General features: G+C 46.7%; 1 protein-coding gene across 2 annotated transcripts in view; it reads right to left on the bottom strand.

The window, feature by feature from the left end:
* Positions 1–8,384: 8,384 nt before the first annotated feature.
* PIK3C3 (phosphatidylinositol 3-kinase catalytic subunit type 3) overlaps positions 8,385–23,370 on the bottom strand; it is a 115,860-nt gene continuing 100,874 nt past the window's right edge. The window contains exons 24-26 of one of the 2 annotated variants that reach the window (XM_048504123.1): positions 18,980–19,105; positions 8,920–8,972; positions 8,385–8,803 (exon numbers count right to left, since the gene is read on the bottom strand). The gene's annotated coding sequence lies outside the window, so the exon portion shown is untranslated. Of the gene's footprint in view, positions 8,973–18,979; positions 19,106–23,370 lie in introns of both variants that reach the window. The other variant, XM_048504122.1, reaches the window with a different exon arrangement.

Raw genomic sequence — 23,370 nt, 5'->3', positions numbered from 1 at the left:
TCCATAATAATATAAAGCCCTCTTTGTGTTGCCTCAAATTGGCATTCACATCAAAATTAGTAAGAGGAAACAAACGGACGGGACGGGATTCTCATCCCATCAGGAGTAATCTTCACACTATTGCTTGAAAAACTAGAAGGAACTGGAAGATCTGCACACACCATAAGCTCATTGGTGAGGTTGGAGATGCAAGATTTTGGGGAAAGCACAATTAGGTCGATTCTGCACTTGCGTTATTGACCTAAGTTCGAGCTGCGTTCGACCTAAGTGCTCCGCACAACCACTGGGATCGACGTGGTTTTGTACCTGCTTCGCCCCGTGTAATGGTCAAATTTCCGACTCCAGTTGGGAACTATTACTTTTTCAGGGAACCACGCTAGAACTCAGCTCGATCCCAGTAAAGTGTGGAATCTCTGGTGCCAGGAGTCCCCCATTCAGCCAATCACAGCTGAGTGTTTCGGGCATGCGTACAGCTGGCCAATCAAAAAACACCACCTTTGTCCCTCCATTCCTGTGGCAGTTTTTTAAATAATGTGTGTGGGGATAGACGGAGCATGGCCGTAGAACAGTAGCCAATTGGAATGAGCGGTGAAGAGGCACAGGATGATCCCGCCCTCTGAGCTGGGATCAAGCTGGTTGCAGTGGGGAACAACAATGGCTTCGACCTAGGTTAGTACCCTTCTCAGGGAACTGGGTCGATTCCCTGCTCTGGGGAATTCAGATTAGCCTGTACACTCCCACACATGCCAGCTGGGTGACCTTGGGCTAGTCACAGCTTTTTGGAGCTCTCTCAGCTCCACCCACCTCACAGGGTGTTTGTTGTGAGGGGGGAAGGGCAAGAAGATTGTAAGCCCCTTTGAGTCTCCTGCAGGAAAGAAAGGGGGGATATAAATCCAGACTCCTCCTCCTCCTCTCCTTCTTCTTCTCCCTCTTCTTCTTTTTTCGATGTCTGGGAAATCGCACCAGTCAGATCACCAACCTCTTAAACTGGGCTACTGGTTTTTTCATGAGCTGCATTTAAGCCACGTTGCCATTCATGCTCATCAGGCGTGCTGCCTTCCTGATGTTCAATCTCTTGGTACTGTGACAGCCAGTGTGGTGTAGTGGTTAAGAGCAGGTGAATTATAATCTGGAGAACCAGGTTTGCTTCCCCACTCCTCCACCTGAGCGATGCAGGCTCATCTTGTTCATCAGATGTGTTTTCCCACTCCTACATTCCTGCTGGGTGACCTTGGGTCAGTCACAGTTCTTTCAGAACTCTTTCAGCCCCACCTACATCACAAGGTGTCTGTTGTGGTGAGAGGAAGGGAAAGGAGCTTGTCGGCCACCTTGAGTCTCCTTACAGGAGAGAAAGGTGGGGTATAAATTCAAACTCTTCTTCTTTTACTATGTTAAGCAGTGGAGAGTTCAAATCTGAGATGCAGAGAAAGCAGATGGTCTCAGTGTCTGTGAAAAGCCCTGTGGTATTGGCAGGAAAGAGAAAATTTGGATAAGAGCGACAATACTCAAACCAGGAATGAAATTTACTTCTAGGGAGCGAAAACTTCCCAGCCCAGGTTCCAGATTTATTTCATCTTCTGGACAGAGTGCATAGAACTGAGTTTGTAACAGAGAAGGACCAAGCGGACCTTGATAAATTAGGTGAGTGGGCTAAGAAATGGCAAATGCAGTTCAATATAGCAAAATGCAAAGTGATGCATATCGGGGCAAAAAAATCCAAACTTCACATACACGCTACAGGGGTCAGTGCTATCAGTCACATACCAGGAAAGGGATTTGGGCGTCTTAGTTGATAGTTCCATGGGAATGTCAACTCAATGCATGGCAGCTGTGAAAAAGGCAAACTCTATGCTGGGGATGATTAGGAAAGGAATTGATAATAAAACTGCAAAGATCGTCATGCCCTTATATAAAGCCGTGGTGCGACCGCACTTGGAGGACTGTGTTCAATTCTGGTCACCACATCTCAAAAAAGGATATTGAAGAGATAGAAAAAGTGCAGAGAGGAACAGTGAGGATGATTGAGGGATTGGAGCACCTTCCTTATGAGGAGAGGCTGCAGCGTTTGGGACTCTTTAGTTTGGAGAGGAGACGTCTGAGGGGGGATATGATTGAAGTCTATAAAATTATGCATGGGGTAGAAAATGTTGACAGAGAGAAATTGTTCTCTCTTTCTCACAATACTAGAACCAGGGGGCATTCTTTGAAAATGCTGGGGGGAAGAATTAGAACTAATAAAAGGAAACACTTCTTCACGCAACGTGTGATTGGTGTTTGGAATATGCTGCCACAGGAGGTGGTGATGGCCACTAACCTGGATAGCTTTAAAAGGGGCTTGGACAGATTTATGGAGGAGAAGTCAATTTATGGCTACCAATCTTGATCCTCTTTGATCTCAGATTGCAAATGCCTTAGCAGACCAGGTGCTCGGGAGCAGCAGCAGCCACAGAAGGCCATTGCTTTCACCTCCTGCATGTGAGCTCCCAAAGGCACCTGGTGGGCCACTGCAAGTAGCAGAGAGCTGGGCTAGATGGACTCTGGTCTGATCCAGCTGGCTTGTTCTTATGTTCTTATGTTCTGGTCAGTGGGGGGATTTAACCTCCATATGGGAGAAGAATTCCCATATACCTAATTTTTTTGGATGGATTTACAGCAAACGCTGTGAGGTGATTCTAGGGTTTGAGAAGTCTGAAGAGAAAGCAAGTTGTGGGAAATAATCTTTTCCATATGGTTTAAGTGGGATATAAATCCAAACTGTTCTCTTCTTCATTTTATGTTAGTCTTTTGTTTTGGAGCTCTCGATTCCTCCTTTTCCTCCTCCTCCTCCTCCTCCTCCTCCTCCTCCTCCTCCTCCTCCTCCTCCTCCTCCTCCTCCTCCTCCTCCTCATTGGCGTGTTTAGCTAAGAAGAAGAAGAGTTGGATTTATATCCTTCCTGTCTCTCCTGTAAGGAGACTCAAAGGGGCTTACAATCTCTCTTTCCCTTTCCCGCCCACAACAAACACCCTTTGAGATGGGTGCGGCTGAGAGAGCTCCAAAGAACTGTGACTAGCCCAAGGTCACCCAGCAGGCATGTGTTGGGAGTGCACAAGCTAATCTAGTTTGCCAGATAAGCCTCCACAGCTCAAGTGGCAGAGCAGGGAATCAAACTCAGTTCTCCAGATTAGAGTGCACCTGCTGTTAATCACTCCACCACGCTGGCTCTGTTTCCGATGAGTAGAAACATCTGTGATCTTTTTGGCTGAGACAAACGCCTGTTCCCCTACAATTCCAGCCAAAACCACCACGTCCCCCTTGTCTGCCCCTCCTGGCGTGGGGTGAAGACCCCAGCAGCTTATACATGGAGACACCTTGGTTGTCCAGCAGGCCATCAGCCCACCAACATTTTCCTTAATAGCCCTTCTGCCCCTGCAGACTTGTCAAAATTGAGAAGGCAGCTCAACATCTACTTCCGTATAGAGCAGTGATGGCGAACCTATGGCACGGGTGCCAGAGGTGGCACTCAGAGCCCTTTCTGTGGGCACACGTGCACAGAGTTCATCATGGGGGAGGGGGGCGGAAAATCACCCCACCACACACACATCTAGGCTAGTCTGGGCACGATCCTTTACCTGGGAGTAAGCTCGGTTGCTGGCAATGGGGCTTGCTTCTGAGTAAACCCTCCTAGGGTCGTGATTCGCCCATTCGAAGTGTTGCACGGTTGCTTCACCAAGCTTACTCCCGAGTAACGTGCGCCTCGGAGCCAACCATTTTTTCTAAACTAAAACCTCAGCATTCGGGTTAAATTGCCGTGTTGGCACTTTGGGATAAATAAGTGGGTTTTGGGTTGCAATTTGGGCACTTGGTCTCAAAAAGGTTCACCATCAGAACTTTTTCAAAAATTATTGCAGTGGCGTAGGAGGCTTAAGAGCTCGTGTATGTAATCTGGAGGAACCGGGTTTGATTCCCGGCTCTGCCGCCTGAGCGGTGGAGGCTTATCTGGGGAATTCAGCTTAGCCTGTGCACTCCCACACATGCCAGCTGGGTGACCTTGGGCTAGTCACAGCTTCCTGGAGCTCTCTCAGCCCCACCTACCTCACAGGGTGTTTGTTGTGAGGGGGGAAGGGCAAGGAGATTGTAAGCCCCTTTGAGTCTCCTGCAGGAGAGAAAGGGGGGATATCAATCCAAACTCCCCTTCTTCTTCTTCTACATTTGTGCTAAAAATGACCCAATATATTGGCCAAAGCCAAAGAACCACCTTTTGAGAAGAGGCGAAATATATTTACGTCTTTTGCATGGAAATCGGAAGCGCCGTCCCATTCTTCATCCTCTGCTGCTGCTGTCAAGAGCAGGGATGCCTCTGGGATTTTGCTAATGCAGAGTAATAAGGCGCATGAATATATAGCTTCATATTGGTGGCAGATAGCACACTGTTTTTAATATACAAGATCTTTTGATTCTGAGTCTTATTAAATCAGCGGAGTATATTTTTAAACAGCGGGCTGGATAGAAGAGCAGCGTCGAAAGACTGAAGCTGAGGTCCCGTACCTCTCCAATATTGTAAAATCTTTCAGAAAGCCACGATTTAGACTGACCTCAACACAATGAGAACTAAGAAGAAGAGGGGGAGGAGGAGGAATAGGAGGAGGAGTAGGAGTTTGGATTTGTACCCCATCTTTCTCTGCTGTTTTGACCTGCTCCGTCTCCGACCTGGGCCAGTTCACCCCTCCTTGAGCCACTTATGGAAAGAAAGTTTTCAGTGGCCTCCAAGACAGACTCCAGGGCAAAGTAACTAAGAACATAACATAAGAACTAGCCTGCTGGATCAGACCAGAGTCCATCTAGTCCAGCACTCTGCTACGCGCAGTGGCCCACCAGGTGCCTTTGGGAGCTCACATGCAGGATGTGAAAGCAATGGCCTTCTGCTGCTGCTGCTGCTCCGGAGCACCTGGTCTGCTAAGGTTTTTGCAGTCTCAGATCAAGGAGGATCAAGATTGATAGCCATAGATCGACTTCTCCTCCATAAATCTGTCCAAGCCCCTTTTAAAGCTATCCAGGTGAGTGGCCATCTACAAAGGTTAGTGGCCATCTACAAAGGTTAGTGGCCATCTACAGGGTAGTGGCCAATTACAAACAGTTCTTTATTCACTGGCTTAGACAGATCTGTAGGCAAGACCAGAGAACTCTGGGCTCCCAGAGTTCAATCAGTAGTATAAAACCAGACCATTACCCCACCCGTGCAGAGATACCATGAACAAAGAGAGTTCACACAGAAAGAATCACACTTGAAGATAGCACACAGACAGGTATTATCTCGGCCCGGCTCGAACTCCGGGCAAACCACCAAGAGTTGGCCTGCAGTTGGGTGGGAACCAAGGTCAGACACACATAGCACTTGACACCTGTAAGGAGACTCAAGGCTGCTTACAAACTCCTTTTCTCTCCTGTCCCAACAACAGACACCTTGTGATTCTGAGTCTTATTAAATCAACAGAGCTGCAGTGGCGTAGTGGCTAAGCAGGTGCACTCTGATCTGGAGGAACCGGGTTTGATTCCCAGCTCTGCCGCTTGAGTTGTGGAGGCTTATCTGAGGAATTCAGATTAGCCTGTACACTCCCACACATGCCAGCTGGGTGACCTTGGGCTAGTCACAGCTTCTCGGAGCACTCTCAGCCCCACCCACCTCACAGGGTGTTTGTTGTGAGGGGGGAAGGGCAAGGAGATTGTAAGCCCCTTTGAGTCTCCTACAGGAGAGAAAGGGGGATATAAATCCAAACTACTACTCCTCCTCCCCTTCCTCCTCTTCTTCTTCCTCCTCCTCCTCCTCTTCTTCTTCTTCTTCTGCTTCTTCTTCTGCTTCTTGTGATTTTAATGACAGTGCCCTGTCATCAAGTTCTTTGTATAGCCTCTGACCATTTACCCCTCTTTACTTCACAAGATTGTCACGATTATGAGTGGTGGACAGAAGCCCCCAGGTTCTTGGAAAAACAGGAAGGTATAAATGATCTCAATAGAACCCTCCAAAAGCAGAATTTTGGATATGTGCATCGGTTTCGAAAGTTGATTCCTTTGAAATGTGGTGCTAGAGGAGAGAAGTGGTTCCTAAATCAAATCGAGCCTAAACTGTTCTTACAAGCTAAAATGGCTAAATTGAGGCTATCATACTATTGTCACTAGAAAAGACAATAATGCTAGGAAAAGTTGAAGGGAGTAGAAAAAGATGACCCAACATGAGATGGGTTGACTCAACCAAGGAAGCCACAACCCTCAGTTTGCAAGGCTATTAAAGATAAGAGGATAGTAATTCATAGGGCTGTCACTTGATGACATGTAACGTATACACACAGAGAGTATCGTGGGGGTATCTGTTAAGGATGAGGGGTGGACGACTCTGGACTCACCATATCCTGGTGGCCCACAGAAAGCTGGGCAAGTAGTGTGATTTTTAAGAATGGATTTGGGCAACTTGTAGGGAAGTCATGAAATTTTCACCTGGGGGGATCAGTGGTGGTCCCAAGCAGCTTAAGAAAACAGGGAAAGATAATCCAAATTGAATGTGAAAAACAAGCTAAAACCCCAAAGAGGTTGAGTAGTCTGATAGATGTCTGTTAACATATATTAAATACAAAATTGTATTGCACTGTCCTTGACTCTTTTCTTTCTTTCTTTCTTTCTTTCTTTCTTTCTTTCTTTCTTTCTTTCTTTCTTTCTTTCTTTCTTTCTTTCTTTCTTTCTTTCTTTCTTTCTTTTTCTTTCTTTCTTTCTTTCACTTAATATACCGCCTCATCCCCGAAGGGCTCTGGGCAGTGTACAACATAAAACCATACATAAAATCATCATACAGAGCTTTCATAAATATAATAAAAACAGCAGTTATCCTAAGATGGCATTCCATCTAAACCTAATCCTCCTAAAGAGAGGAGAGAGAGGCAGTGGGTCCTGATGGTATTAGGACCTATGGGTCTCAATAATGGGTCCCGATAATATTAGGGACCCATGAACTGGGGGGGGGGGCACAACTCAGGGGCTGGAATCTCCAAAGGCCCGGTGGAACAACTCAGTCTTACAGGCCCTGTGGAAATCACCAAGGTCCCGCAGGGCTTGGACAGCTGGAGGGAGAGTGTTCCACCAGGCAGGGGCCAGAGCCGTAAAGGCCCTGGCCCAGGTGGAGGCCAGTCGCATCATTGAGGGGGCAGCGATCTCCCATAAGTTGGCCTCTGCCGAACGCAGAGGTCGAGTTGGGACGTATGGGGTAATGCGGTCCCGAAGGTACTAATAATAAAAACTATGCATAAAAATATCAATGGAAGACATACATCAATATTTAAAAGACACACGTAAAATGTCACAAAACATACCTCAGATAACCACCAAACCTCAAGGGTCATACACACAATATTCCAAAATATACCCCTCTCCCCAGATCCATCAGACTACACAACCTCTTGAGGTTAGTGCCCTCCCCCCACCGCGGCTGAGATTGTGGGGTGGGGGGTTACTATCCAAGGTCCTGAATACAAAAGCCAACCAAATTCTTGCTTGCTGTCCCCCAAACATGTGACACCAACATAATTGCTTTCGGTAGACAGCAAGTGGACAAGGACTGCATGATATAACAATGATAAACTGGTCCATTTGGCTAACAAGGAGATTCTGTTTGCAATGATCGCCTAGAACTTCCCGTTTTTATTGCTGCAATAGTCAGGGGCAGGGCAGAAGAGTCCTTCTCGCAATTACAAGCTCTTCGGAGGCAGAAACCTTTGTGCTGTCTGCCACTGGAAAACAGCAATATTGCTATATGTAGCCCAGGAGAACAATCTAATTTTTACAGTTTTCACTCTCCCCCAAAGAAGACAGGTTTTTAGTGCGGGAGATAAGAAGGATCGCTCAAAGTTGAACGCTGCGTTCAGGCATGAGAAAAGGGAAATGGTTTGGCTGTCAAAGTGTTAAATATTTTTTTAATGAAATGAAATATTTAGACTTTTCACGGGACAAGAATCCACACAACGGCAATTGTGTGACGAGCCCCTCCCCCTCAATATCTAGTTACATTTGTCACGCGTGCTGGTGTTATTGCAGTATATAATTTTGCCGCCCCAAGCAAAATAATGGCATGGAACGTTGTTAGCATAATGGAGCCTTTCCCTGTAGAGCATTAATTAGAAGAAAATTCCAGTTAAACTTCCTCTGATGATCTATTGAGCCATGCAGGGGTACATTTCTACCAACAATTAAACCACTGGAAAAGTTACTGGGCTTCTAGCGGCGTTGCAATATTTCCTTGCATGGGACTGCGATATAAATATTATTCCCACGGGAACGAAGGCCATTAGTGGCACTTTAGAATCGCCACAGCACAAAGAACTGAGACACGAGAACTGACAAATGAATCAAGAGGAATCGAGGCTGCATCAAAAGAGTTTTATTAGCTTTTGGATATTTGGTCGCTGCACGTAATTTGGGATCAAGGGCGCTCTCGGTCTCCGAAGCCTTTTCAAGGCCACAGACACTAAACTCTTGCAGATGTATTTATAGTGGCACTTAATAAATAAAGGATCGCACATTTCTCCACGCCCCCTCCCCACAAAAAAAGATAATTTGGACAAGTCCAAGAAACGTTTCCCAAAGTGTTATTCCTTTCATTAACAGCTTTTCATCCAAGAGAGGAAAACATGGTAACGAGTACATCTACGGCCAATGTTCATATCCAGGTTAAGTGCAGAGTTAAGTTTCATCTCAGTTCCACGACAGAACATCTGAAATTAGTCATCTTCTGAAGATGTCTTCTGAGGTGGTTTCTTATTTTCTAGATGTTAGGCCAAATATCTAGATGGGGAAGCAATATTTGACTGAACTTTCAAAGAAACACCACATGACTTTGCTATCTTAACAACCAAGTCAGTTCATTCTTAGCATAGTATTTTGGATCAACTGATAACCACCTTGTGTAAGAACTGCCACGACCAGAAGCTGATGGGTTTCACTTTCTCCAATACTGGATGGGGAGAAAAGAGAAAGAAAATAAATTAAACATAAAGTAAAAACATGTAGTTAGTTTAGATAACTTGCTCTACATGTTTCTAACCAACAAGAAGCAGTACCTTGGAGCTGGTTACAACTGAACGTACAGAGCACATGCAGCAATGAAAGAATTTAAGATGCCCCTAAATATCTACACAAGGGCATCTTATAAGCACAAGGCTTACCTTCCCAAATAACTCAGTACTGGTATTTGAATCATGTGGTCATAAGATCATAAGAAGTGTCCTGTTGGATCAGAGCAGTGATCCATCTAGTCCAGTATCCTGTCTTACATAGTGGTCAACCAGCTCTGCTGGAGGTCCAAAGCAGGGCATAGAGACCAAGGCCTTCATAAGGACATCTGAAGAGCTCTGCCGGATCAGACCAGTGGCCTTGCATACAAAAGGCATGCATGCATTATGGGCAGGGCTGTGACTTAATGGTGCAGTGCCCAGAATTGAACACTAGCTTTACACTAGCTGGTTTTGCAGTGGCATGTAAGGAAATCTACCGCTATGGGAGAGAAAGACACAAAATCACAAACCACCAAAGGCTTTGAGAAATGTCCTAGTAAAACATAATCCAGTGTGACTCCAGTTTCTTCCCAAACCACAAAAGAGAACACAGCAATCTGACACAGGGCTTTTAATTTGGATCTGGGCAGACACCTAAATTTTAACACTGGACTGAGGGGAAAACCTAACCAGGTTACAGCCCCTCTTAACCTAATAATCGAGAGACGTGACAGATTCCAGGCTTGTAATTTATATACTGACGTACAAAGAATATATGAAGGAGGCAAGGCAGTTCTGGCTTCGTTCATTTGGGAATGGTAAAAAAAATAAAATAATCTGATTTAGCAATTTCCTTTCTCCAAAAGTACCAACAGCAATAACGAAATGAAGGCAGTGGTATCCAGAGACTGAAGCTCAGCGCTGCTAACATCGGATTTTCTATTCGTCATTGTGAGTGAAAGGGAGGGAGAGAATTTCCTCCAGTCAGCTAGCAATTCTATTAAGAACCCTAAACACCATGCAGAAAATGCTCAGATGCTATGAAAGCAGTGGGGAAAAAGTAACCCATCGTGTTGGACAAGTAGGATCAAGGGAAACAAAAGAAATTTATTAATCATTGACTCTATGAATCCTTGCTACACAGGGCCTGAACCAATCTCCCGCAAAGAGGGCAAATGAAAATCTGTTTGGGGGCCCTTCACCCAAGGGAAGTCCAGATTATTGTCGAAGGCTTTCACGGCCGGAATCACTGGGGTGCTGTGTGGTTTCCGGGCTGTATGGCCGTGTTCTAGTAGCATTCTCTCCTGACGTTTCTCCTGCATCCGTGGCTGGCATCTTCAGAGGATCTGATAGTTGGAAAGGAAAGCAAGTGGAGTATATGTGTGTGTGTGTGTGTTTACACAACCTGTGTGTGTGTGTGTTTTTACACAACCTTTGTTGTTTAATCTGTATTTATTGTTTTAATTGCTGCTGAATTTTAATGAGTTAGATTTTATGTTATATTGATTTACTGTTCTGGAAACAGTCATGTTGTGAGCCGCCTCGAGCTCTTCGGGGATGAGGCGGCCTATACATTTAATAAATAAAATTAAATAAATAAATATACCTGTGAGTAAATACCCTCACCTATTGACCTTTACTCACGGGTATATATAATCCACTTGCTTTCCTTTCCAACTATCAGATCCTCTGAAGATGCCAGCCACAGATGCAGGCGAAACGTCAGGAGAGAATGATGCTAGAACACGGCCATACAGCCCGGAAACCACACAGCACCCCAGAAGTCCAGATTGCCACGACTAGGGTCAGGGACTTTTCAGCCCTGGCCCCTGTCTGGAGGAACACTCTGGCCCCTTCCGGACATGCAAAATAATGCACTTTCAATCCACTTTCAATCCACTTTGCAGCTGGATTTTACTGTGTGGGATAGCAAAATCCACTTTCAAACAATCGTGAAAGTGGATTGAAAGTGCATTATTCTGCACGTGGGGAAGGGGCCTCCGTCTGGAGAGATCAGAGCCCTGTGGGATTTAATGCAATTCCACAGGGCCTGTAAAACAGAGCCATTCCACCAGGCATATGTTTGAAGCAACTATGGTGATATATCAATGGCCTCCTTCCCTTTTCTCCCATCCTGTATGGTGTAGTGGTGGTGGATTCTAATGTGGAGAACTGGGTTTGATTCCTCCACCTGAGTGGCAGAGCCTTATCTGGTGTACCAGGTGCGTTTCTGCACTCCTGCTGGGTGTCCTTGGGCTAGTCACAGTTCTTCGGAACTTTCTCAGCCCCACCTACCTCACAAAGTATCTGCTGTGGGGAGAAGAAGGGAAAGGAGCTTATAAGCCACCTTGAGTCTCCTTATAGGAGAGAGGTAGGATACAAATCCAAACTCTTCTTCTTCTGTATTGTCAAAGGCTTTCACGGCCAGAATCACTGCAGTGTTGTGTGGTTTCCGGGCCGTGTTCTAGCAGCATTTTCTCCTGATGTTTTGCCTGCATCTGTGGCTGGCATCTTCAGAGGATCATCTTCTTCTAAAAAAAATCAATTTTCTCTTTCCTTACCCCCCCAGCTCCTGTTCCACCCGATCCCTCCTGTGGGTTCCACCCAAACTGAATTATTCTTTGTGCTGAGGGACTCAAACCGTAACTGATCAATGGCTCGCGGTAGCTGTACATCATTAGTATTTTAAATTTAAGTGTGTTTTATAGGATGAGTTTTAAAGTATTAATTATGAATTCTGGATTGTTTTTATCAGAGGTTGGAAATTGCCCTGAGCCTCCCGAGGAAGGGCAGTGGGAAAAAAAATCCAATAAATAAATAAATGAACATAGATGAATCACTAATCCTGGCATAATTCAGCTGGCAGGTGAGGGGAACTCTGAGAAGTATCATCACTGCCTTTGAAAGCTTAAACGCCCAGATAAGAGAATCTGAAGTCTCATTAAGAGCTCGTTCAGTTCATGCAACTATAGTAAATCCCAGGTTTGATGCCAGTACTCAAAGGAGCACCAACAAACACACCAAAGGAGCACCAACAAACACTCAAAGGAGCAGCAGTGGCGTAGGAGGTTAAGAGCTCGTGTATCTAAACCGGAGGAACCGGGTTTGATTCCCAGCTCTGCCACCTGAGCTGGGCTAGTCACAGCTTCTCGGAGCTCTCTCAGCCCCACCCACCTCAAAGGGTGTGTGTTGTGAGGGGGGAAGGGCAAGGAGATTGTAAGCCCCTTTGAGTCTCCTGCAGGAGAGAAAGGGGGGATATCAATCCAAACTCCTCCTCCTCCTCCTCCAATGTCTTGTCGAAGGCTTTCATGGCCAGAATCACTAGGATGTTGTGGGTTTTCCGGGTTGTATGGCCGTGTTCCAGTAGTATTTTCTCCAGATGTTTCAACCACATCTGTGGATGGCCCAGGCTAGCTTGGGTTGCCATATAGAGGCAGGGATTGGTCCAAATGGAAAAGAAGGCAGTCTTAACTTTCACTGTGGTTGCCTGCTGTTGTTTTTTAAAGGTTGGAGTCCACTTTTGTGTGACCCCACCAATTGGTTTCCAATGACGTATTGTCCAGGTCTGATACTAAAGCCTCTGAAAACTAACTGGAGACTGTCTTGATCCTTCCGGTTAATTACATTTGATATCCATCAGTAATAATGTGTATTTACTTTAGCTAAAAAAAAGCCTTGTAAACTATAAGGGCGAGGGAGGGGGAAATCAAATAAAATTGAAGGCGGGGTTGTAGGTTGCAGCAGCTGAGATAAGGAGTTTTAATAATGTCAGCTGTTATAAAGACTGCATTTTGTTGGCTTGATGTGTTAGGAATTAAAGATGCAATTATTTTCGACCCTGATTAAAAAAAAAGCGTTAAAAAGAAATATCCCCTGGCGTTGTGGAATATACACAGTTTGAGATGCATGCTTGGGGGAAGAAAGAAAGAAAGAAAGAAAGAAAGAAAGAAAGAAAGAAAGAAAGAAAGAAAGAAAGAAAGAAAGAAAGAAAGAAAGAAAGAAAGAAAGAAAGAAAGAAAGAAAGAAAGAAAGAAAGAAGAGTTTGGATTTATACCCCACCTTTCTCTCCTATAAGGAGTACTTATAGTGGCTTACAAGCTCCTTTCCCTTCCACTCCCCACAACAGACACCTTGTCAGGTAGGTGGGGCTAAGAGAGTTTCCAAAGAACTGTGACTAGCCCAGGGGTAGGGAACCTACGGCTCTCCAGATGTTCAGGAACTACAATTCCCATCAGCCTCTGTCAGCATGGCCAATTGGCCATGCTGGCAGGGGATGATGGGAATTGTAGTTCCTGAACATCTGGAGAGCAGCAGGTTCCCTACCCCTGGACTAGCCCAAGGTCACCCAGCAGTAATGTAGGAGTGTGGAAACACATCTGGTTCACCAGATAAGCCTCCGCTACTCAGGTGGAGGAGTGGGGAATCAAACCCGGTTCTCCAGATTAGAATTTGAAAGAAAGAAAACTACTGAAGTTGGATTGTGACTTGGTCATTAGGGAGGGACCTTAATTTCAGCCTGAAAATAAACCATGGCTAAACGTCCATCTGAAAGCCAATATGGCGTATTGGTTAAGGAGGTCGGACTAGGATCTGGGAAACCAGATTCTATTGTTCTAACCCAGATTCTGGTGGTTGGTGGACCCCTGGGAAAGGTGCTGGTACATCATATGAGGTGCGATATGAAGAAGAAGAAGAAGAAGAAGAAGAAGAAGAAGAAGAAGAAGAAGAAGAAGAAGAAGAAGAAGAAGAAGAAGAAGAAGAGTAGGAGTTTGGATTTATATCCCATCTTTCTCTCCTGTAAGAAGACTCAAGATGGCTTACAATCTCCTGGCCCTTCCCCCCTCACAACAAACACCCTCTGAGGTAGATGGGGCTGAGAGAGCTCTGAAGAACTGTGACTAGCCCAAGGTCACCCAGCTGGCGTGTGTGGGAGTATACAGGCTAATCTGAATTCCCCAGATAAGCCTCCACAGCTTAGGCGGCAGAGCTGGGAATCAAACCCGCTTCCTCCAGATTAGATACACGAGCTCTTAACCTCCTACGCCACTGCTGAGAGGGAAGAACACGTGGGAATTATGTGCAAGAACTTAGGATTCCTCCCAATATGGACAGATTAGTGAGTGGAAAGTGAGGTCAAGTCACATCTAACTTACGGTGACTCTGGGAGGTTTTCAAGGCAAGAAACGTTGAAGGGCCATTGGTTGTCTCTGCGTCCCAACCCTCAACTTCCTTGGCGGTCTCCCATCCAAAAACTAACCAGGGCCGACCCTGCTTAGCTTCCACGATCTGGCAAGATCGGCCTAGACCAGGGGTATGCAAACTATGGCGCTCCAGATGCTCATGGACTACAATTCCCATCAGCCCTGCCACTTGGCCATGCTGGCAGGGGCTGATGGGAATTGAAGTCCATGAATATCTGGAGAGCCACAGTTGGCAGCCCCCTGGTCTAGACTGTTCTATCCAGATGGGAGAAATCACTTACTGCCCTTGAGTTCCTTGGAGGAAATATGGGCAAAACTCCAGCAAACAGACTGAAACGCACAATATCTAAGTTGGAAGGGCTGCCGCATGCATTAGTTGATACGCTCCGTAGCCAGTGGCGGGATCCAAAAATGTTAGTAACAGGTTCCCATGGTGGTGGGATTCAAACTGTGGCATAGCGCCAATGGGGCTGGGTGGGGCGCCTGACGGCGGGGCATGGCGGGCATTCGAGGCGAGGGCATTGCTGGGCGGGGGGGCTGTGGCAGGGCCTTGGCCGCTCGCCCGGATCCTTGGGCAGGAAACCAATGCACGCGAAGCAGGCTGCCACGCCCGGTGCACCTCCTGCTAGACTGCTTCAAGTTCTGCGCGCTACTGCTGAGAGGAGGGGCGTTAACTAAGGCAAAAATCACGTGGCAAAATCACCCATTAGTAACCCCCTCTCGGCACACACAAATAATTAGTAACCTACTCTCGGGAACCTGTGAGGACCTGCTGGATCCCACCTCTGTCCGTAGCATATATTATCAGTGAGTAGAACATTCTTCAGAATAAAACAGACTATTCTGGGGTTCTTGCTGTCTTCCTTTCTTTCATTTTGAGAAAAGAACAAGCCCGGATCTCCCTACGCACTGACAAGGCCCAATTGGAGACAGTGTCGGAAGGCTAAATTTCAAATGCACGCTAGCAGAACAAAACACGCTTGCAGTTTTAAAACTGTTGGCAAATGGAGGAAGGGAGAGGTTATGAACGAACGAACACCATTGGGGGGGGGGATGGGACAAAAATGGATGGCCGAGATCAAATCTGTAAACTCTGATTTATTAGCCTAACCTGGAAAACACATTAACAGGCCGCGGGGAAAACGGCGCTGAGAAATGAGGTCTCATCACAGAGGTATCCAAAAGAAACCAGTGCTCTGGCCCCACCGGGAAGACAAAGAGGAAAAAAGGTCTTTCCAGCCGGCCATTTGCCCTTTGCTCATTTGGAATTCAAGTCATTATCTCAAGGTATGCTGGCGTATCTCTTCGTGAGAGCGTATTGCTGCCAACAGCGTTGGGGGAGGCCAGATCATCAGAGACCCCTGTATCCCTCCCAAGCATGGGATCGGGCCCCGCCAATAAATATGTTTTAAAATAATTTGAATGTGCTAGTTGTATTTATGTATTGTTGTATGTTGTTGTTTGCCTTCTTGGCCTTACTGTACACTGCTCAGAGCCCTTGCATGCAGAAGGTCTCAGTTTCAACCCTCAGCAGGGGTGTACGGGCAGTGGTGGGATCCAAAAATTTTAGTTCCCATGGTGGTGGGATTCAAACTGTGGTGTAGCGCCAATGGGGCTGGGCGGGGCACGACGGGGGCGTGGCTGGGCATTCCAGGGGCGGGGCTGTGGCAAGGGGCCTTGGCCGCTGCATGTGATCCTTGGGCAGGAAACGAATGCACACAGGCGCAGGCTGCCACGCACGCCGGTGCACCTCCTGCTAGACTGCTTCAAGTTATGTGCGCTACTGCTGAGAGGAGGGGCGTAACTAAGGCAAAAATCATGTGGCAAAATCACCAATTAGTAACCCCCTCTCGGCACACACAAATTTTATTTTTATTTATTTATTTTTTTGGTCTTATAGACCGCCCCAACCCTACTCTCGGGAACCTGTGAGAACCTGCTGGATCCCACCTCTGCGTATGGGGGGGGGGGGGGATGGTGCCCGGGGCAACACCTGCCCTGGGTGCCCATGCACTCCTACCTCCCCTGCCCCTGCTCTTCCCACCCCCACGCCCCACTTACCTTAGGAGCAGCCTGGTGGAGCGGGGCCAAGCGGAGCCTGCCGCGAAACACCAGGTGCCCCCCACATGATCCAATGGGGGTGCCCAAGGCCAACTGACCCCCCCATGTCCCTCTTGCAGATACGACACTGACCCTCAGCAACCCAAGTGAAAAGGACAAGGCAGGAACACACAATCAAAGCACTCCTGACAGATAGCCACCCAGCCTGTTTATAAACCTCCGAAGAAAGAGACTCTACCACTATCCGTGGCAGTGAATTCCACAGTCAAACAGCCCTGACTGTCAGAAAGTTCTTCGTAATGGAATCTCTTTTCCTTCACCTTGAACCCCATGACTCCTGGTCCTAGTCTCCGGAGCCGAAGAAAACAAGCTTGCTCCCTCACCAACATGACATCCCTTCAGATATCTAAACATGGCTATCAGGTCACCCCTTAACTACAGTTCTTCAGACTAAACATTCCTCCCTAAGCCTCTCTTCGTAGGGAATGGATTCCGGACCTTTCACCATTTTGGTTGCCCTCCTCTGGACCCATTCTAGCTTGTCAATATCCTTCTTCAACTGTGGTGCCCAGAACGAAACACAGTATTCCAGGTGAGGTCTGACCAATGCAGAGTAGAGTAGTGCAATTACTTCCCTCGATCTAGACACTATATCCGTGGTGGCGAACCTTTGGCACTCCAGATGTTATGGACTACAATTCCCATCAGCCCCTGCCAGCATGGCCAATTGGCAGGGGCTGATGGGAATTGTAGTCCATAACATCTGGAGTGCCAAAGGTTCGCCACCACTGCACTATATTCTTATTGATGCCTCCCAGAATTGCATTGGCTTTCTTGGCTGCCATATCAGCCAAGGGACGGAAAACAATTGTCTGCAAACTTGGAGCGCCATCACGCCCCAGTCCAAGAAATAGCTCTCCAGCTGCCTTTCTCAGATTTCAGTCAAGCAGTATTTTGATCAGGGGAGACGACATGCCAGATCGGGAAGACGGCTGCAGATAATCCTCCTGAGATAAGCTCCTACATTTTCCCATTTTCTCACTATTCACTGCTCACTACTCTTGGCTGAATATTGTACTTAATTTATCAGTGGGGGCCTGGTTTAAGTTTGCCAGCTGACAGTTTTAAGAGCACTGCGTAAGAAAGGATGTTAATTGTGTGTTCGAGGAAACACCGAAGGGCGTCTCCAGGAGTTCACAGCCGAAAGGCATGCAAACAAACCAAATTAGACCAATTTGGCAGTGGACCTGTGGTATGATAGAGAGCTGATATAGAGAGCCAGCGTGGTGTAGTGGTTAAGAGCAGGTGCACTCTAATCTGGAGAACTGGGTTTGATTCCCTGCTCTGTCACTTGAGCTGTGGAGGCTTACCTGGTAAACCAGATTAGCCTGTGCACTCCAATGCATGCCAGCTGGGTGGCCTTGGGCTAGTCACAGTTCTTCGGAGCTCTCTCAGCTCCGCCTTGTGTTTGTTGTGGGGGAGGGGGGAAGGGAAAGGAGATTCTAAGCCACCTTGAGTCTTCTTACAAGAGAGAAAGGGGGGATATAAATCCAAACTCTTCTTCTTCTTTCTATTGTCAACTGGGGGAAAAGTCAAGTGAACATGTACTGGATGGGAAACTTTCCTCATTTCGGGTGCCGAAGCAGAAAAAAAGAGAACCTGAGTTAATCCAGTAAACAGGAAGACCCCTGCAATTCCTCCATTCCATTCAAGCATTTGGTTGATTTGGAAAAGGAGCATAGAGCTCTATTCAAATGATCAGGACTCTTCACTACCAACAAATCAGTAGCTCCAGAAGTCAGCAAAAGGTCACTTCTAAAGGTATGAAATTAATTTCTCTCGGATAACCTGCTTTGAACACTGCAAAGGTTACTGGAAATTTGAATACAGAGTTATATATAAGAGAAAGCAGTGGGAGGGAGCAGCAGTGGCATAGTGGTTAAGAGCAGCAGTGGCGTAGTGGTTAAGAGCAGGTGTACTCTAATCTGGAGGAACCGGGTTTGATTCCTGGCTCTGCCGCCTGAGCTGTGGAGGCTTATCTGGGAAATTCAGATTAGCCTGTACACTCCCACACACGCCAGCTGGGTGACCTTGGGCTAGTCACAGCTTCTTGGAGCTCTCTCAGCCCCACCCACCTCACAAGGTGTTTGTTGTGAGGGTGGAAGGGCAAGGAGATTGTAAGCCCCTTTGAGTCTCCTTACAGGAGAGAAAAGGGGGATATAAATCCAAACTCTTCTTCTTCTTCTTAACTTGCAGAATATAGTGTGCCAAGTTGATACGCACACCTTTGGTGACAATGTTTTGAGACCATCTCATTAACGACAGACAAAATTGATATTGAAGAGAATTTATGCCCCCAAAATGGCGAGGAAGGCTTTAAAAGGCAATTAAGAGCATCTAACAGGGGAGACATAGGATGGCTAAATGGAACCTCCATGCTCAGAGACAGTGTACCTCTGAATACAAGTTTCTGGGGTCAAACAGCAGAGGAACAGAACTCACTTTGGTTCTGGTGGGTTTTTCGGGCTGTGTGGCCGCGGTCTGGTGGATCTTGTTCCTAACGTTTTGCCTGCATCTGTGGCTGGCATCACTGTGTAGAACACACTTTGTGCATTTACTGCAAGTACTCGGCAAGGATCTGACTGGAAATAGGATGCCGGATCAAATGAAGTTTTGCTTTGCAGGTCAAGCGCCGAAGTTCTTACCTGAGCAAACTTGTGGATCTGCTCCACCACGGCTGCGAAGAGGGCATGGACGCTTTCATCTATTAAACTCTGCATGTAATGCACAGCCTCTTCGTCAGAGAGGTCCAGACGGAACTTGTCTTGCACCTGGAGAGAAAAGAGGACAGGGACAGATTTATGTGAGTGCGCATCAGTTCCCCTTCAGTGGTGTAGGAGGTTAAAAGCTCGTGTATCTAATCTGGAGGAACCGGGTTTGATTCCCAGCTCTGCCGCCTGAGCTGTGGAGGCTTATCTGGGGAATTCAGATTAGCCTGGGCACTCCCACACAGGCCAGCTGGGTGACCTTGGGCTAGTCACAGCTTCTCGGAGCTCTCTCAGCCCCACCTGCCTCACAGGGTGTTTGTTGTGAGGGGGGAAGGGCAAGGAGATTGTAAGCCCGTTTGAGTCTCCTGCAGGAAAGGGGGGATATAAATCCAAACTCCTCCTCCTCCTCCTCCTCTTCCTCTCCCTCTTCTTCTTCCTCTTCTTCATCTCTTTCAAATATACATACACGCAAAACAAAGATGCTCAGAGTTTCACCATAAATATGTTTGACAGTTGATCTTTCCACATTTGAAGGTTTTGGTCAGAGAGTCAGTGTGGCATTGTGGTTAAGGTGTCAGACGGTGATCTGGGAAACCCAGGTTCAAATCTCTGGGTAACCTTGGCTAGAATCATAGAATCATAGTGTTGGAAGAGACCCCAAGGGCCATCAAGTCCAATCCACCTGCCATGCAGGAACAGACAATCAAAGCACTCCCGACATATGTTCATCCAGACTCTGTTTAAAAACCTCCAAAGAGGGAGACTCCACCACTCTCCTAAGCAGTGAATTCCACTGTTGAACAGCCCTGACAGTCTCATCCTGGTCTACTTCACAGGGTTGTTGTTGTTGGGAGGATAAAATGAGAAGCAAAAAAACGCTGTGAGCCAATAAAGATGAGGTGCGCCCCTGTTCCAGAAAAGGTGTTCCAATTAAGCCTGCACGTTCCTACATAGTCAAGCTCTAACTCAAACGACAGCAATGACATTCAGGAAACCACAGCCTCCCGTGCTCCCGTGTTAGTGTTGATTTATCGATCTATCAATCTGGTTATTTAAATTTGTGGTTTTTTAATCTAAGGAACTAAATATATGCATGAGTGGGGAGGACATGGGCAATAGAAATGATATGACAGGACAAGAAGCAGGAAGTAGTAATCAACAGGGGGGGTGAGAGAGGAGTGCGCAAAGCAGTGCGAGGTAATGAGGCGTAAGACTAGGTGGGTCGGCTGCGGGTGGAGGGGATAGATCTGGGGCAAATCTGTCCCGCTCTGAAAGTGAAGCAAAATTAAAAGAGTGATGTAAGTAGATTTGCTTGCCTCAGAGAGAGTGGGAAGTGAAAGCAGGGCTGGAGGAAATACATCCATACAAGAAATCTTGCCGCATTTGTCTCCACTGTACAGCAAACACCTTGCGCGTAATCGGCCACACTGTGCTTTGACAGCACGGAAGTTAGATGCCCCAAATCCCGGCATTCAAAGCATACAGATGACAAGGCCTTCAGTCAGGGAACACTGTGGCTCCTTCCGCACAGGCAGAATAATGCACTTTCAATCCACTTGCACAATTGTTTTCAGGTGGATTTTGCTATTCGGCACAGTAAAATCCAACTGCAAAGTGCATTGAAAGTGGATTGAAAGTGCATTATTCTACCTGTGCGGAAGGGGCCTGTGCCTATTTTGTAAGAGGAGCAGAAATATCACTCAAGTCTTACTTAAAGGTTCCAAAGACACTGCTCAGCTGCTACTGATCTGCAAAGCCCGATCAAGGACGGAGAAGGGTTTCCTTCCAAGAATGGAGAAGGGTTTGCTTCCATGGAATTACAAGGGCAGACGAGAGAGCACAAAGGCCTCGTAATCCAACTTCCTGCTGTGTGGTTAAGACCATTCATTTGCCAACCCCCTACAGGTTAACCTACACCATGTAAGGCACAGTGAGTCAAAAGCAGGAAGCAGATGAACCAAAGAGAAAGACATTAACAAGAGAAAGGGCAGTTGGCAACTGTGCTGGTCCGTCCACAAGATGAAAGGAATTCCAGTGTCACAAAAACTGCAGGGAGTGGAAACATACAAACAGTTTACACTGTCCAGGCTGCGTTGTTTTGCCGAAATCCGATTACTGAGAACAGGGATGGACGAACTCATCGTTTTTTGTTCGTTTCTTTCTGATGTGCGATGCTATCATTTATCACAACAAAACGTGGTTTCTTTTAAAGGGCAGAAAAGGGCAACCAAAATAATTAAGAGGTTGGAGAACCTTTCTTATAAGGAAAGGCTGAAGAATTTGGGACTTTTCAGTTTTTTTAAAAAACACAGATGAATTGGGGGTTGGGGGTGTTGCAATAGCATTTATAAAATCACGCACGGGGTAGAGAGGCGACCGCCTGACCTGGATAGCTCCAGGTTTGCCGGATCTCGTCAGATCACAGAAGCTATCCTGTTTTCCCGAAAATAAGACCTAGCATGATTTTTTTGGGATTTTTGGAGGTTGCTTGAAATATAAGCCTCACTCCAAAAATAAGCCCTAGTTACAGATTCCCCGGCACAGCTGATCTGGTCATGTGGGGGGTGCAAAAAATAAGACATCCCCTGAAAATAAGTCCTAATGCATCTTTTGGAGCAAAAAAATAATAAAAGACCCTGTCTTATTTTCAGGGAAACAGGGCAAGCATGGTCAGCCCTGGCTAATATTGGAACGGGAGACTGTGGAAGTTACCTACCTCTGTGTGGAAGTGATCCACCTGCGGGAGCTCCCCCTGCTGGCGGCTGCCCTTTCCATGTGTTCCCTTGCATCTGCCTAGGTGTCAAACTCGCAGCCCTCCAGATGTTATGGACTACAGTTCCCATTATCCCCTGCCAGCATGATGGTACTGGGAACTGTAGTCCATAACATCTAGAGGGCCGCGAGTTTGACACCTGTGATCTACAGTGTGAAAAATCTGGTGGCCCAAAAATGGCTAGCGAAGCCAGAAGATTTGCATGACAAAATTTAAAACCTGTTGTCATAAAGAAACCTGCCAAGGTGGTAAATCCGGTTCTTGTCTTGTCTACCTTTGCTGTCCTCTCCTGCGATTGTTCATTGTGGACTCTAATCTTGATTCCCCTCCTCCTCCACATGAACAGCGAACTCTAATCAGGAGAACTGGGTTTGTTGCCCTACTCTTTCATGTGAATGGTAGATGCTAATCTGGTGAACCAGTTTTTCCCCCCTATTCCTCCACATGAAGCCTGCAGGGTGATTGAGGCAGTTCTCTTTAAAGTATTTCAGCCCCACCTACCTCACAAGGTGTCTGTTGCGGGGAGAGGAAGGGAAGGAGTTTATTAGCTCCTTTGAGGTTCCTTAAAGGTAGAAAACCCCACTCTTCTTAAACAAGCATATGAAAACACAGTAGCATCTTTCACGTGGTCAGATCTTTTGTGCTCCAGGGCAATTTAATGTGAAAAGGTGACCTTACCAGGAAACTGACAAGTGGCAACTTTTCCGGGCGGGATACAAAGATCTACAAATTTGTAGGTAAGAAAATGAAAGAAGAATAATTTGAAATAAAATGAACTGCAGATGTCAGCTGGCCTTGGCCCCAATTTTTGGGCTGCACCATAGGCCAAATTTTAAAAAAATAGAAAAAAACCACTAGTGAAACTCGCTGTGGCGTGGCGTGTGAGCAGTGGCGTGTGAGCAGCAGTGACGTAGTGGCTAAGAGCAGGTGCACTCTGATCTGGAGGAACCGGGTTTGATTCCCAGCTCTGCCACTTGAGTTCTGGAGGCTTATCTGGGGAATTCAGATTAGCCTGTGCACTCCCACACACGCCAGCTGGGTGACCTTGGGCGAGTCACAGCTTCTCGGAGCTCTCTCAGCCTCACCTACCTCACAGGGTGTTTGTTGTGAGGGGGGAAGGGCAAGAAGATTGTAAGCCCCTTTGAGTCTCCTGCAGGAGAGAAAGGGGGATATAAATCCAAACAACAACTCCTCCTCCTCCTCCTCCTCCTCCTCCTCCTCCTCCTTCTTAGCAGGAAGAAAATAAACAAGGGGGGGAAACCCCAAAAGGGCCTAATAAGGACTCAATATTCCCCAGGGATGGAATGTTGAGAAGATCACAGAACTAATTAAAGGGGAAGGAGAGAAATCAGCCCTCAGAAATATCTTAAAGTTTATTTAATTCCAGAAAAGAACTTTTTTTAAGGTGGAGAGAGCGCCGTTTCCAAGCTATACCCTGTGTCAATTCAATGCCCAAGTTTGTTTTTCAAATACTTATGGACAGATGGGCTCTAGGAACAGATCCGTGGTAACGGTGGGGGTCCTTAATTTTGTTTCAATTCTCTAAGTTTTATGT

The sequence above is a fragment of the Sphaerodactylus townsendi genome, linkage group LG07, assembly GCF_021028975.2.
Source record: "Sphaerodactylus townsendi isolate TG3544 linkage group LG07, MPM_Stown_v2.3, whole genome shotgun sequence".
Taxonomy (NCBI): Eukaryota; Metazoa; Chordata; class Lepidosauria; order Squamata; family Sphaerodactylidae; genus Sphaerodactylus; species Sphaerodactylus townsendi.
This window is presented reverse-complemented; position numbering and strand designations above follow the sequence as displayed.